At 34.7% G+C, this 16125-nt stretch overlaps 1 pseudogene; it reads left to right on the forward strand.

The window, feature by feature from the left end:
* The first annotated feature begins 8009 nt into the window (after positions 1-8009).
* On the forward strand, positions 8010-11839 carry LOC120119091 (annotated as a pseudogene).
* The last annotated feature ends 4286 nt before the right edge of the window (positions 11840-16125 follow it).

Here is a 16125-nt window from a genome sequence, read left to right on the forward strand (position 1 = left end):
CTAAAAGTTAGACGATTTATATTAATATTTTATATAAAAAAATCTTTTTAAAAAATAGGTTTAATTTAAGAAATTAATAATGAATTTATGGTAATACCTAACTAAATTGATAATTTTATGGATTGTTTCGCTTTCTTGATGGCTAAAACGTTAGCAGCCTTGAAAGCTGCACGATAATATCAAACCCTTTTCTGTTTCTTTTTTCTACTATTCATTTTCATGTCATAATAATTATTTTACCAAAATATGTTAATTTTCCTTTCAATTATAATGCAACAGCTTTTGCGCAATCACCCAGCATCATCCTCTGCTACTCATCCGGAATTTAAATTACGATTGTTGTTATATTTTTAATTATAGGGTAATTATAGTAATGATCACTGAATTTTTTTAAAGCTTTCATTTAGGTCCTTCAATTTTTAAAACTTGCAATACAGTCCTCTAACATTTAGTCCGTTTGTAATATGGTCCCGACGTAATCGGCCATTTGACGCCGTTACACTGCCGTTAGTGTAATACCCCAAATATTGAATTAGGAATTTTATTGAAAGGATTTAAAAATATGAGGATGTATTCGAGTAAATAATAAAAGATGAGAAGGATCAGTAATAGTTTTTAGACTAAAGTGTATCACTTGATAAAGTAAGAGGCATTTTGGTCTTCTAAAAAGATAAAGGAATTTAAAAATATATCATAGTTAGGACTTTAAATAGGGGGAAAAGAGGAAAGTGAAGCATTTATTTTCTTCTTCTTCTCCTTCACGTGAGTGGTGTTATCCTCATGGTATAAGGTAAACTTCTATTAGCTAGTTCTTTCTTTAAATTATGGGTTGTTTTGGTAACATTAAGTGATATGTAAACTTAATGAAGGATTAAAAAAGGTTAAAATTATGAAATGGAGGAAATATGAGAAATTTTAGAAAATGGGTTTTGAAGTGATATGTTAAAATATAAGTGTTTATTGAGGTTTATTGGTAGAATTGACTTGTCATAGAGGTAAATGAGAGATTAGATGTATTAGATGGGATTAAGAACATATTAGAAAAAAATGGTTTGATTCTTAGAATTGAATGTTCTTGAATGATTTTAGATGTTTTAAGAGGATAAATGAAGGAATGTTAGTATGGATAGTTAAGGAAGAGTTTAATACTATTGTATGGGGTAAATATAACGAGAATTGACCACTTTGGGATGAAAATCGAGTTGAAAACTGAAAATTCTGGGTAGGGTTATAAGTACTGCTAAGAACAATACTGATATTATAGGCTAAAATGGGATGCAATACCTGAGTAGTATCGATATTGTTTGAATCAGTATCGATACCGACAAGGTAGTATCGATACCATGGTAAGAGTATAGATACCAAGCAACATCGAATCAAAAATTGGTATCGATATCAGAAGGGGGTATCGATACCATAGTATAGTACTATCGATACCATAGTATAGTAATATCGATACCATGATAAGGGTATCGATAATATAGAGCCAGAAAGGTTAAAAATAGGTTGATATTGTTATAGAAAGTTAATGATATGTCCTTTTGAGTATTGTTTAATTATAATGGTTAGAAAATATACTAACTTTGAGTATGATACATGTTTTAATGGATGCTTGAGTCAGATCGAAACCAAGCTTCCGAGTTAAGTAAAACAAAGGGTAAAGGCAAAGTACATGAGTAATCCGCCTTACACTTTGGATGCTTAGTAAGGAAAGTCAGGTGAGTGCATTTAAATATGTATGTATATGTTACGATAGACCTACTTGTATGGCTTATTAATGTAAATTGGTGATTTCCAAAGGGCACTAAATGTGCAAAATACAAGAAATCATTATAAGTGTATGAATTTTAGATAGGACGTTTCGTACGCTAAAATTTAAGAAATCATACTAAGTGTATGAATTTCAGATAAGGCGTTTTGTACGCTAAAATTTTAAGAAATCATACTAAGTGTATGAATTTCAGATAAGGCGTTTCGCTAAAATTTTAAGAAATCATACTAAGTGTATGAATTTCATATGGGGCGTTTCGTACGCTAAAATGTTAAGAAATCATACTAAGTGTATAAATTTCAGATAGGGCGTTTCGTACGCTAAAATGTTAAGAAATCGTACTAAGTGTATAAATTTCAGATAGTGTGTTTCGTATGCTAAAATGTTAAGAAATCGTACTAAGTGTATGAATTTCATATAGGGCGTTTCGTACGCTAAAATGTTAAGAAATCATACTAAGTGTATGAATTTCAGATAGGGCGTTTCGTATGGTAAAATGTTAAGAAGTCATACTAAGTGTACAAATTTCAGATTGGGCATTACGTATGCTAAAATGTTAAGAAATCATACTAAGCGTATGAATTTCAGATAGGGTATTTCGTACGCTAAAATGTTAAGAAATCATACTAAGTGTATGAATTTCAGATAGGGTGTTTCGTACGCTAAAATGATAAGGAAATCATACTAAGTGTATGAATTTCCATATAGGACACTTCGTGTGCTAACATGATAAGAAACATATGGGTATACACATAAGAACTACATAATAAGGAAATGGATCTTTTATTAGTAATGAGTATGCAAACCACATAGATTTTAGAAATGGTTGATAAATAATGATATTAACACTAGAGATGTAGATTATGGAATACTTACTGAAATGAAACATTCCGTGAAAAATGAAATTGTCAGAAGTTTATAATAAAAGGGTGAATTGTTGTAATTGTATTGGATGAGTAATTCAAGTAAATTATAGAAAGAAAATTGAGGTATTATTGCACTGACAATATGAGTATAAACCATAGAATGTATAATGATGGAAAGTGTTAATTGATATGATGAATATTAATATAGTAGAGATTGCTCTAAAATAAAAGATCAAGAGGCCTAACTGTGCATATGACAGAAATGTGTCATTTATGCCAGTTAGATGAAAGATTAAGTGTCTTTGAGGCCTAGCTGGGCATTTGACAGAAAAGTGTCAATTATGCCAGTTAGATGAACGATTAAGTACCGTTGAGTAAAAGAATAATGGCCTAGCTGTGCATTTGACAGAAAACTGTCAATTATGCCAGTTAGACAAACGTTAAACACTGATGAATAAGAGAATAAAGGAATTTTAATGTATTGTGATATGAAGGGATGATATATTTATATATTGTACAACAATGCATAATTGTATGAAAGGATGCCATAAATGAAATGTATAATAGTGTATCAAAGGCATGAAAGGATGCCATAAATGAAAGGTATAATAGTGTATAAAAGACATGTAAGGATGACATAATTGAAATGCATATAGGTGCATTATAATCATGAATGGATACTATTAATAAAAATAAAGAATAATGACTAAAGAGATAAATGGAAAAGAAAAATATAAAGGAAGATATGTACGCTAGGCATACGAAAATGAATTAAGAAAATGGTGAATGGAATAAGGTTTGAATCAGGAGGAGTATGGGATACTTAAAGAATATACGATTTAGTACGCAATAAATAAATGTGACATATTTATGTATATTTAAAGGTTACGTTACGATGTTGTGTTTCACTAAGTAATTACTTAAAGTGTGATTTCACGCGTAGGTAAAGGCAAAGATTAGTGCATAAAGAGTGTAGCAGTATCAGCAATTTTCATCAATTAAAGATTGACTCATCAGTAATATTATGACAATCTTATTCAATTTAAGAACTTAGCTGGCATGTAATTAAACTATGATAAAGGTTAATCAAATTGAAACAAATTTTTAAGGGTTTTCAAATTATAAACATTATTCTAAAAGTGATGTGACATCTATATCTCGTGTACGGAAGGGTATACAGAAGATGGGTGTTATAGTTAGTACGTTTGCAATATGGTCACTGAACTTTTCAGGCGCTTGCATTTAGGTCCCCCAACTTTTAAAACTTGCAACAGAGTCCTCAATTTCATTATAAACCCCGAATTCTTTTTTCGATCTCAAATTTCCTTTTTCGTTTCTCTCTTCTCATTTTCATCGTAACTTTTCAGTCGGGGATGCATGAGAAATTCTAATCTTACTTTGAATTATGTGGAAGTATTGACTTGAATAAGGGTTCATTGAGAGAAGACCCGACCAAGGGACTATCGGGACCATCAACGATTTAAAGTGTAATGTTAGATACATATCATCTCAGGTGAAGCATAGATGTTCGATGAAATGCTTATGAGAAAAAATGGGGTTAGAAATGCAGAGTTGAAAAATACTACTAAGATAAATTAAGTATCATTGTTGAAACTCATCAACAAAGCTGTAATTATTTTGTATAAATGACATATAATAATTTCTTCGTTTAATCATTGTGGTTAAAGATTTTCCAACAGATTATCAAATATAATGAAATCTCAAACAGCGCACTCACCTCTCAGTCTCTTTCCCTCACATGAACTCTTGTTTGGTTTTTTTTCTTCAATTTTTCCTCCATGTAAAATTGTAAACCCAAGCAGTGCTATGTCTTTCAGCTTTTTATTTACAAAGAAAAAATGGAGGAAGAATTGATGGAACACAACACCGATTGCGTTTATTTATTAGCATCTCCCCTTACTTGCAAGAAGGTATTTATTTTTTTTTTGGGGTGTCTGAATTAAGCTTTTCCTCTTTCGCACTTTCCCATTTTCAGCTCGTATTGTGTGTTTTTTGTTGAAATTTTTATGTTTCTGGAACTACATGTCAATGATTTGGATACCAATGTTAGTTTAAAACCAAAACCATCTATTTTTCTTTCTTTCTTCTTAATCAAAACTTTTAGTACTCTTTATGAAAGAAATTTCCAAAACGTGTAAAAAAATTCAAATTCGTTCATAATATATCAGTCCCATAATCAACATGAACTTATTAAAAATAATACGAGCTCATAGGACGCTGAAAACCACAGGTCAGATCAATACAATTCCAGTAAACTAGTACCAGCAGTCTCTCAGATTGAACCTGGCGATTTCACTATGTCGATACTCACGATCAATTCCCTGATTTAAAGAAAAACCAAACAAGAAGATCAAAAAAAATTAGCTTATGACCCTCTTTCACTTCTATTTTGATGAGCTGAATATCTTTCATAAGGAGTACTAAAAGTTTTGATTAAGAAGAAAAAAAATTAGATGGTTTTAGTTCAAAACTAACACTGAATATCCAGATCATTGACATGCAGTTCTAGAAACATAAAAATTTCAACAAAAAATACACAATGCGAGTTGAAAATGAGAAAGTGCGAAAGAGGAAAAGCTTACTTCTGGATAGCCCAAAAGAGAAAATAAATACCTTCTTGCAAATGAGGAGAGAGGTTAAGAAATAAACGCAATCGGTGTTGTATTCCAACAATTCTTCCTCCATTTTTTTTGTAAATAAAAAGCTGAAAGACAGAGCACTGCTTGTGTTTACAATTTTACATGGCGGAAAATTGAAGAACAAAAACCAAACGAGAGTGCATGTGAGCGAAATAGACTGGGAGGTGAATGTGCTGTTTGAGATTTCATTATATTTGATCATCTGTTGGAAAATATTTAACCACAAAGATTAAACGAAGAAATTACTATATGCCATTTATATAAAATAATTCCAGCTTTGTTGGTGACTTTCAACAATGATACTTAGTTCATCTTAGTAGTATTTGTCAACTCTGCATTTCTAACCCCATTTTTTCTCACAAGCATTTCATTGAACATCTATGTTTCACCTGAGATGATCTGTATCTAATATTACACCTTGAATCGTTGATGGTCCCGATAGTCCCTTGGTCGGGTTTTCTCTCAATGGACCCTTATTCAAGTCAACACATCCACATAATTCAAAGTTATATTAGAATTTCCCATGCATCTCCGACTGAAAAGTTACGCTGGAAATGAGAAGAGAGAAGCGAAAAAGGAAATTTGAGATTGAAAATGAATTTGGGTTTTAGAATAAAATTGAGAAATGTGTTGCAAGTTTTAAAAGTTGGGGGGCCTAAATGCAAGCGCCTGAAAAGTTCAGTGACCATATTGCAAACGTACTAACGGCAGTGTAATGACGTCAAACGGCCGGTTACGTCAGGGACCATATTGCAAATGGACTAAATGTTAGAGGACTGCATTGCAAGTTTTAAAAGTTGGGGGACCTAAATGAAAGCTTTAGAAAAGTTCAGTGATCATTATTATACTTTACCCTTAGTTATATTATGTTTATTGTAATTGTAGATATAACAAATAAATTGTAGTTACTATAAGTATCACGATCGTAATTTTTTTTAAAGAAATAATTCTTTTTTAAAAAAATTCTTTAAAAAAAAGAGGTTAATTTTTATTATAAGAAAGTTAGAATAGTGCGACCATAGAGGAATAGCAACCTAAGCGGAATAGCAACCTACTATTATTGTAATTGACCTCAATTCGTAAAATTACAATCACGATCCCTCGTTATTAACATTCTTACCAGAGCGCAATTTAGTGAATGTATTTTAGCTCAACAATACCACACTCGTCCCTCCACAAAGATACATCAATAATAGTTTTTTATTAAGCTAAAGTGATAATAAAGTAGTATTTGTTTTAAATACTCTTAACCATTTGATAATGAATGCTTAATAACCTTACTGCAACTGTTGGTGTTCGAACTTGTGACCTCTACAAATAATAATGATTCATCTAATCATTGAGGTAATTTGGTACGTGCAATAATGGTGTTTTTTAATTAATCTAAAGTGGGTGCTTACAAGTGGTAGTATCTATTCTAAAATCCTTTAATCATTTGACAATAAATGCTCAAATACTAAAGATGAAAATTTAACCCGAATCTGACGAGTTCTGACCCTACCCAGCCTATTTTTTTAAAGTGTAGTATTTGATTTTTTAAAGATGGCAATAATGGGGTTGGATTTTTTTTTTAAATCAGGTAGGGTCTGATCGAATTTTTTAAGAGGTGAGGTCATTTGGGTCAGATTCTGGTGGAGGGTGAAAAAACTTCAACCATACCCGTGGATAATAATGTTATTTCCTTAAAATTTTTATTACTTTTTTAATTAATTCCTTATTTTACATCGGGTCGGGTCGGAGTCGATAGAGAGTATATATTTTTCGGTTCTGGTTGGGTTGGCGATATAAATTTTTTAGATTGGGTCAGGTTGACCAAAAACCCGACCAGTTGTCATCTCTATCAAATACCATACAATCATTAAGGGTGTTCAAAAAAATCTGGAAAAGTTAATTGGTATAACCGTTACATTTAATAGGTTAATTAATTGAATCGTTAATATTAAACAGTTTCAGTTAACTGAACCGCTAAAAATGATTGTTAATGTTAAGATTACAGTTCAAGTTTTGATAAACGGTTAACCATTAAGAAATTAAATTTATAATTATATATTTATAATTTTTTAGATTTTTACACAAATAACTTAATAATTTTTTACTATTTATAATTTATATATATATATAAAATAAAATTTGTATACAAATAATTTAATATATATATATATATATATATATATATTGAAGGTGTCAATTTTTTAAGCACGTTGGGAGTATTTTAATCTTTCTACGTGTAGTCGAATTTTGAATCTAAATTTTTATTTAATTTTAAACGTAGACTTCCAAAATAGATAAAAAGGACGTCATAGTATTAGTTAATTAAATTTAAATACTAAATAAATAAGGATTCGCTTTAAAAAAACTATCAAATTTATGTACGAAATATATAATATCCGTCGCACTCAAAATACCGTATTGGATAAAAACACATACGTCGCCATGAAAATGGTAAAATTCAAGTTCAGAATGATATATTAAATTATAAATAAAAGAAAAAATGTTTTACAGTAAAATCTCTGGCAAGATAAACAAGATGAGGGGATCTAAATTGGACGGCAGTGATTCGTTAATAAATCCTGATCGAATTTATGTTTCCCTCCTTGAAGGGACCCACTTATCAAATGAGAGCCCACCCAAAGGGACACGGACATTGACTTTTGTTATAATATCTTTAGTCATCAACTACATCTTGGTAGAACGGCTCGAATTTTGAGGAAGAACAGGTCTAACCAGTCTTTCTGCAATTATACTCCTCTCTAATGGAGACGATTTCTTCTATCGTTTTAGCTTTCGGGAACTTGTGCTCAACCTCCACTGAAATCAAAGCTCCCTTTCACTTTTAAGGAGACCTGCTTTCGAAATGGAAGAAGAGAAAGGAGCGCTGGTGCAGAGCTTGATCGATGCTGTGAACCAAATAGCTTCAATCGACGACTATAGTTGCGCCGTGAAAAAGGAGTATTGCAATCTCGCTAGGAGGCTGAAGATGCTGACTTCAATGTTCGAGGAGATTAGAGAAAGCACAGAGCAAATCCCTGAAGAAACGGTCAAGGCTTTGGTATCGTTGAAAGAAGCTCTGGCTTCGGCTAAGGAGTTGCTCAGATTCGGCAGTGAAGGCAGCAAGATTTACATGGTGCGTATTTTGTTTTACGATGTTTTTTCTCTTTCAATTTTGGAATTGTTTGGCTGCTGAGAAAGTGGGGGGAACTTAGCTTGTTAAGTGCGTGGACACGTCAGGATATTTCTTGCTATAACGTTATCTGAAATTAGCCGATAAATATTAAATGTTATACTAAAATTCAGTTCAATCTAGTGGAAGGTGAATAGAATCCGAAACTTTCGTATGGTTTTCAGTGTTGCATTTTCTTTTAATTAAAAAAAGAAATAGATGCGATCCTTTTATTTCTTTGATTAATTAATATTTAATACTAGAAAAAAAACATATCATTATATTCTTTTGCACCTTGAAGTACCTATTATGAGAATTTCTTTTGTAATTTTCGTTCCTTGTCTCTTGTTATGTTTTACAAGCTCAATTCTGCATCAGTTACTCTTCTTTCACATAAGATTTTGAAAATAACTGGTGTCATCATCCTAACTGTAATGGGAAGCCTTTGAAACTTAAGGTGATCGTTTAAAAACTGGACGAGATTTGACTCTTCCATTCTAAATATGGATATTTTTTTCTGCGTTCGTAGCAGATAGAGTTGTGGTTGTTATGTTTCTGCTCTTTGATTGGAGGTTCTTTTTGGTTGTAAAAACTAGAGCAGAGGAGTTGAGGTTAGAAATGAAGGGAAGGGGATGAGGTGGTTAGTAGTATCCTCTAGGAATAGTTCCCAAGTTCCTTGGCTTGATGATATTTATTCGAGCACTTTCTAGAGTGATTATACTTTATTCAGTTGCCATGGATGTGCATGATTTATGGCATGGATTCTTTGCTGCTGACTGATGAACTGTTTTTGTTCTTCTTGCAGGTTCTAGAAAGGGAGCAGATTATGCACAAATTCCATGAAGTGACAACTCTGTTGGAACAGGCTTTGAGTAGAATTTCATATGAGAATCTTGACATATTAGATGAAGTTAAGGAACAGGTAGAGATCTATCACTAGATATATGCTTGGAAGAATTACATGTTACCTTTCTTCTCTTGCTATATTGTATTAGCCCCTTTTTGTGTTACCCAAAGATGATTATTTGAATCACAGTCACCTTCAACATGGAATATAGTCCCATCAAGCAATCACAGTATAATATTTTCCTGTTCAGGTTGAGCTTGTTCTAGCTCAGTTCAGAAGAGCTAAAGGAAGGGTTGATGCACCTGATGTTGAGCTCTATGATGATTTGTTGTCACTGTACAACAAGAGCAATGATGCAACGGCAGATCCAGATATACTAAGGAGATTGGCTGAGAAGTTACAATTAGTGGGAATAGCTGAACTCACTCAAGAATCACTAGCTCTACATGAGATGGTTTATATGAGTGGTGGAGATCCCGGTGCCATATTTGAGAAAATGTCAAATTTACTAAAGAAAATCAAGGATTTCGTACAGACAGAAAATCCCAACTTGGATGCTCCTGCAAGAGAGAAGAATCTTCCTCCTAGTAGCGGCAGTGGGCAAACGATTGCTGATCGAAATCACAAGACCCCAGTTATACCAGATGATTTCCGTTGTCCAATATCCCTTGAGCTGATGAAAGATCCTGTCATTGTTTCAACAGGGCAGGTATATTTGTTTTAGATTTCTTTTGGTTTAAATTAACACTTCAGTCTTGAAAACCACCTGCCCCTCCTATAGTCAGATTGCTTTGAATGTTCAATTTTGCTTGATTATTGACCTCGTTTTATTGTATTATGTTGTTATGTAGTTATTCTATTTGGCCAAAAGTTCGTTCTAAAATGGTCCTAGTCATAAAGTGATTCTCTTTTTAAGTTTGCTTGGAGTAGCTACACTTGAGGTTGGCACACAAATTGGGTGCTAAATGAAAGATGTTAATAACAACCTTGCATTTTATTATACATTTTATGAAAAGCTACTCATGTTTCCAAAGGCTGAAGTCTTGTTTATGTTTATCTTCATACTATATTTTAACAGGTTTCATTTCTCTCTTCTGTAGACTTATGAACGATCTTGCATGGAGAAATGGCTGGAGCAAGGGCATGGAACATGTCCGAAGACACAACAGACTCTTAGTAACACTTCCCTTACTCCCAATTATGCATTGCGTAGTCTAATAGATCAATGGTGTGAGGCAAATGGCATCGAACCACCCAAAAGACCCAGTAGTTCCCGACCTAGTAAAACCAAATCTGCATTCTCACCAGCTGAACGAGATACAATTGAAATTCTCCTCCGTAAGCTCACTTCCAGCAATCCTGAAGACCAAAGAATGGCTGCAGGTGAAATCCGTCTTCTTGCTAAACGCAATGCAGATAACCGTGTGGCCATTGCTGAAGCTGGGGCTATACCTCTCCTTGTGTGCCTCCTTTCAACACCTGACTCACGCACCCAAGAACATGCGGTAACAGCACTTCTTAACCTTTCCATTTGTGGAGTTAACAGAGGAAGAATCGTATTCTCTGGAGCGGTTCCTGGTATAGTCCAGGTGCTTAAGAAGGGGAGCATGGAAGCTAGAGAGAATGCAGCAGCCACCCTCTTCAGCCTTTCGATTGTGGATGAAAATAAGGTGGCAATTGGTGCCTCGGGAGCAATCCCTCCGCTAGTGACACTGCTAAGTGAAGGCACACGAAGGGGCAAAAAGGATGCAGCTACAGCACTCTTCAACTTGTGCATTTACCAGGGGAACAAGCAAAAACATTAGAGCTGGAGTTACACCTACGCTAATGCGTTTACTGACAGAACCTGGAAGTGGAATGGTGGACGAGGCATTGGCCATACTTGCAATACTTGCTAGCCATCCTGAAGGGAAGTCTGCCATCGGAACAGCCAAGGTTACGCATGTGTTGGTAGATTTTATTGGAAATGGATCCCCAAGGAACAAAGAGAATGCGGCTGCAATTTTGGTGCATCTTTGTGCTGAAGACCAACATCTAGCAGAAGTAGAGGGACTAGGAGTGATGGGTCATTTGGTGGACTTGGCACAAAATGGGACGGAGAGGGGCAAGCGGAAGGCTGCTCAACTGCTTCAGTGGTTGAGCAGGTTTGTTGAACAGCAAAAGCAAGCTGAGGCTGAAGCACAACAGTCGCTGTCTCAGGCTCAGCAGATGGTATCACCCTCTGTGGCAAATGCTGTTGATAGCTGAGTATCATTTTACCTTAAATTATATTTTTGTCACCTTGTTTCTTTTTACGTATTAAAAGAGTCGGCTTTGGTACAGAAGTTATTCATCGTGTGGAAGAATATATTACTCATAGAACCATCGGAAGAAGAAAGCAAAATGATAAGTTTGCAGTTAACATTTATGATATGTACCAAAAGAAAGAGAAAAAAAAATCAATGTGAAGTTGTAGCATGGTAATATTGTACGAATGTAATCATCCTCAGTTTTTATACTGGAGAGATGTTTCTTGTATTGAAATCAACCTTTGTTCACCAATGATATGTACGATTAGGGATGCTAAACGGGCGGGTCAGGTGCGGATACCCCTCATCTATCCCCATATTCTCATCTATCCCCATACTCACATAATATTTTTAAATTCACCATCTGTCCACCACCAATGATGGGTAAGATTTTTAAAGTCCACACCCGCCCACTTGGGTACTTTTTTAAATCTATCATCACACCTAGAGGTGCACAAAAAATCTGAATATCTGATTTTACGTAAAAAAATATCCGAAATCGGATTTAGGAAAAATCGGTTTTTTTAAACAGGATCGGATATTTTAAAACCGGATAGTATAACCGGTTTGGGAAAAAATTAGACGACCGGATTTTTTACCGGATTAAAAACCGGTTTGAAAAAAATCGGATAAAAAACGGGTTTTTTATCTGGAAAAAAATCCGGTCTGGGGTTTAAAAATTTTGATGACCGGATTTTTTACTGGATTAAAAACCGATTTTTTTAAAAAATCGGATTTTTTCAAACCGAAACCGGTTACATCATCCGGCCCTCCAAACCGGTTATAATCCGAACCGGTTTTTTTATAAACCGGTTTTTTGGCTTGGTGAAAAAACCGGATCGGATTTAAATCCGGCTATGTGCATCTCTACTCACACCCACTACCTAACTGGAGACGTACCCCGGCTAGACCCGCCTGACATCATATATCTTATACAATATTAAGATTTATAAATTAGTCTCTAAAATTATACCTAAATTTATAAGAGAAAATAACATAAGTGACCAAAAATGCCTTATAATATACGATTTTAACCAACTTTTTTTGGATTTGCCAAAATGACCAACTAAATCGCAATGCGATCGATAATTCGTAACGCGATCTCTGGTATCGCAAATCAGTTTCTAAATTCGCAACGCGATTCTGACTATCGCATTGCGATTTCCCAAATTCGCGTTGCGATTTTCCTAATTCGCAATGCGAATACGTAAATCGCAATGCGATTACGTAAATCGCAATGCGAATTAGGAAAATCGCAATACAATTACGTAAATCGCAATGCGAATTAAGAAAATCGCAATGCAAATACGTAAATCGCAATGCGAATCTGACTATCGCAATGCGATTTACATAGAGCCATTCGTATTAACGCGTATTTTTTTTTCAAATTCCAAAAACGAATATATTAATATATCGGAAACTGAACCGTCCACAGTATATCCCGTAATCGCAACTCATAACCTAAAACCTAAAATCACAACTCAGTCCCATCTCCATCTCTCACTCTCTACGGCGAAATCCGTCCCCATCTCCGAAGATTTCCGTCCCCATCTCCAGCGAAATCCCTCACAACCATTCACGGTCAGAAATCCCTCACAATCATTCAGAAATGGAAAATCAACCTCCGAGGGTTAGTTTTTTTTAATTTTTTTTATTTTGAAAATTTTGCATTATTTTAGGTTTTTCATATTGGAATTGATGATAAGTTTACTGGTAATTTCAATAATTGATTAACTATTTCACTTAGATTTCTTATTAAATTCATTCGATTGCTGCCAATAATGCTAAATTGTTTAGTCTTTAACCCTGTGAAGTTAGTATTTGTCTTTGTTTTGTCTTTTGGTTGAAGTAATGCAAAAGAAGAATAGTTTCTAAACTTAAAATCGCAACATGAAAATGAAAATCGCAACACGAAAATGACAATCGCAACGCTAAATGAAAATCGCAACGATATAATCGCAACGCGAAACCAAAATCGCATTGCGATTTTCATTTCGCGTTGCGATTCTCTCGTTGCGATAGTCATTTCAGCGTTGCGATTTTCATTCTCTCGTTGCGATTTTCATTTCAACCAAAAGATAAAACAGTGTTGCAAATTTTAGTTTCAAGAATAAACTACTATATATGTTTATTGTTTTTGGTATATCTTCACAGTGTAGTTTTTGGTATATCTAACTTGGTATGTTTATGTTTTTGTAAAAAAAAATTTCGGCTTCATTGACATTAAGGAATAAAGTTAGCCTAGCCACTACAATTTCTTTGAAGCTTTCACCTGCACAAAGAAAATTGTTTGAGGAAACCTGTTTCGGGCCATGGCTGAGAGTACAACATCCGGGTGGAGATGCTAATTTGACCCATTTGTGGCTTCAGACCATGACTAGCGATCTACCCGACAGTATACAACGTGGTGAGGAAGAGATATGGTTTCATTTTCCACCGGCGTATACTTGTTTTGGGCGGAAGGAGTTCTGCTTAATCACTGGTCTATGATTAGGACACGATGATATAGGCCGGTACACTCGTCATATCACTCGCCCATCAAGGTTATCCAGGGTTTTTCCTGATGAGTCAATAAAAAAGCCGAACTTACACGTCGACGACCTGAAGAAATTGTTTAATAAGAAAGATGGTTTTACTCGGATGAATGACGTCGATGTTGTTCGAGTATGCCTTCTAGTACTTTTGTATGCCAGCTTTTTAGGCAGAGAGGCCAGACAACCTATTCCTCAGGAGCTAATATTATTGGTAGATGACCTAAATGCATGGAATCTATTTCCGTGGGGTTCGTATATATGGAAAGCTACATGGACTAAGTTGTCGTCTGCCTTTGATGACCGCAAAAGTTTGCGTGGCGATGGGTCGAAATACACTTTGTCAGGCTTTGTTTGGGCCTTTAAGGTAAGAATTTCTATATAATGTTTTCAAAATTATAATTAATTATTTAACAATTACTAATGTTTGTTATTATATTGTTTGTAGATTTGGATATTCGAGGGTTTCCCCAGCATGCAGACATATGCATTAAAAACTTCAAATGATATTCCTAGGGCTATTTCCTGGAAGAGGAAACGTCTGTTGGATTGGGAAGACTTAATACCATATGCGGCAATAAATAATGTAAGTTAACACAAATACTATCATATATAAACAAGTTATTAATAGTAGACGTTTAACTTTGTTTGAGTTTTTATATTTTTAGGAGGCCAACACTCCATTAATGAGACTGACACCCACGGAGGCTGAGCTTGCCACTGATTGGTGGCAAGCTAGTCAGCATTTTCTTGATGGCACGAATGATGAGCAGCCTCCACTTCCTCAACTTCGAGAGCCATCACCTCACCTAGAGCCATCACCTGATCGACCCGACTATACACCTCTACAACGAGAGCCATCACCTATCCCGTCACATCATCGAGACTCTTCTCCACCATCACCTCATGATAGGCGACCGACAAAGATGCCACGACTTCTATCTCCCTGTTCTCCACCTCCACCTCTACGGGATGAGTCAAGGGAGTTATGTGATGAGGTCAATGCCTTGCGTGAGGAGATCGGTACTCTACACGATAACGATGGTGCATAGCGTGTGGAGGTGTCTACTTTACGTGGTGAGGTTGCCGCTCTACGTGAGATGGTAGTATCGTTGCAGAATGAGGTTCATACTCTACGCAATGAGGTAAGTTTAAGATTTTCCATATTTAACTTGATGATAAATTTACTCGTAATTTCACTTAGATTAACCATTTCACTTAGATTGCTTAGTAAATTTATTCGGTTGATGCCAATACTGCTAAACTGTTTATTAACACTGTGAAGTTAGTATTTATCTTTTGTTGTCTTTTGGTTGAAGTAAATTTATTCGGTTGCTGCCAATTCTGCTAAATTGTGTATTCTTTAACACTGTGAAGTTAGTATTTGTCTTTGTTTTGTCTTTTGGTTGAAAGTAAATTTGTTCGGTTGCTGTCAATTCTGCTAAACTGTGTATTCTTTAACACTGTGAAGTTAGTATTTGTCTTTGTTTTGTCTTTTGGTTGAAAGTAAATTTGTTCGTTTGCTGCCAATTCTGCTAAACTGTGTATTCTTTAATACTCTGAAGTTAGTATTTGTCTTTGTTTTGTCTTTTGGTTGAAGTAATGCAATCCATTCAAGTTTCAATTTGCAGAAGAAGAAGAAATAGTTTATTCTTGAAACTATATTTTAGCAACACTGTTTTGTCTTTTCGTTGAAATGAAAATCACAACGAGAGAATGAAAATCGCAACGCGAAACCAAAAATCGCAACGCGAAACTATAATCGCGTTGCGATTTTCATTTCGCATTGCGATTCTCTCGTTGCGATTTTCATTTCGCGTTGCGATTCTCTCGTTGCGATTTTCGTTTCGCGTTGCGATAGTCATTTTTCACGTTGCGATTTTAAGTTCCAGAAACTATTCTTCTTCTGCAAATTGAAACTTGAATGAATTGCATTACTTCAACTAATAGACAAAGACAAATACTAAGTTGACAGTGTTGCAAGTTTGAAACATATTTGTCT

The sequence above is a fragment of the Hibiscus syriacus genome, unplaced genomic scaffold (assembly GCF_006381635.1).
Source record: "Hibiscus syriacus cultivar Baekdansim isolate YM2019G1 unplaced genomic scaffold, ASM638163v2 tig00000991_pilon, whole genome shotgun sequence".
In the NCBI taxonomy this organism is placed as follows: Eukaryota; Viridiplantae; Streptophyta; class Magnoliopsida; order Malvales; family Malvaceae; genus Hibiscus; species Hibiscus syriacus.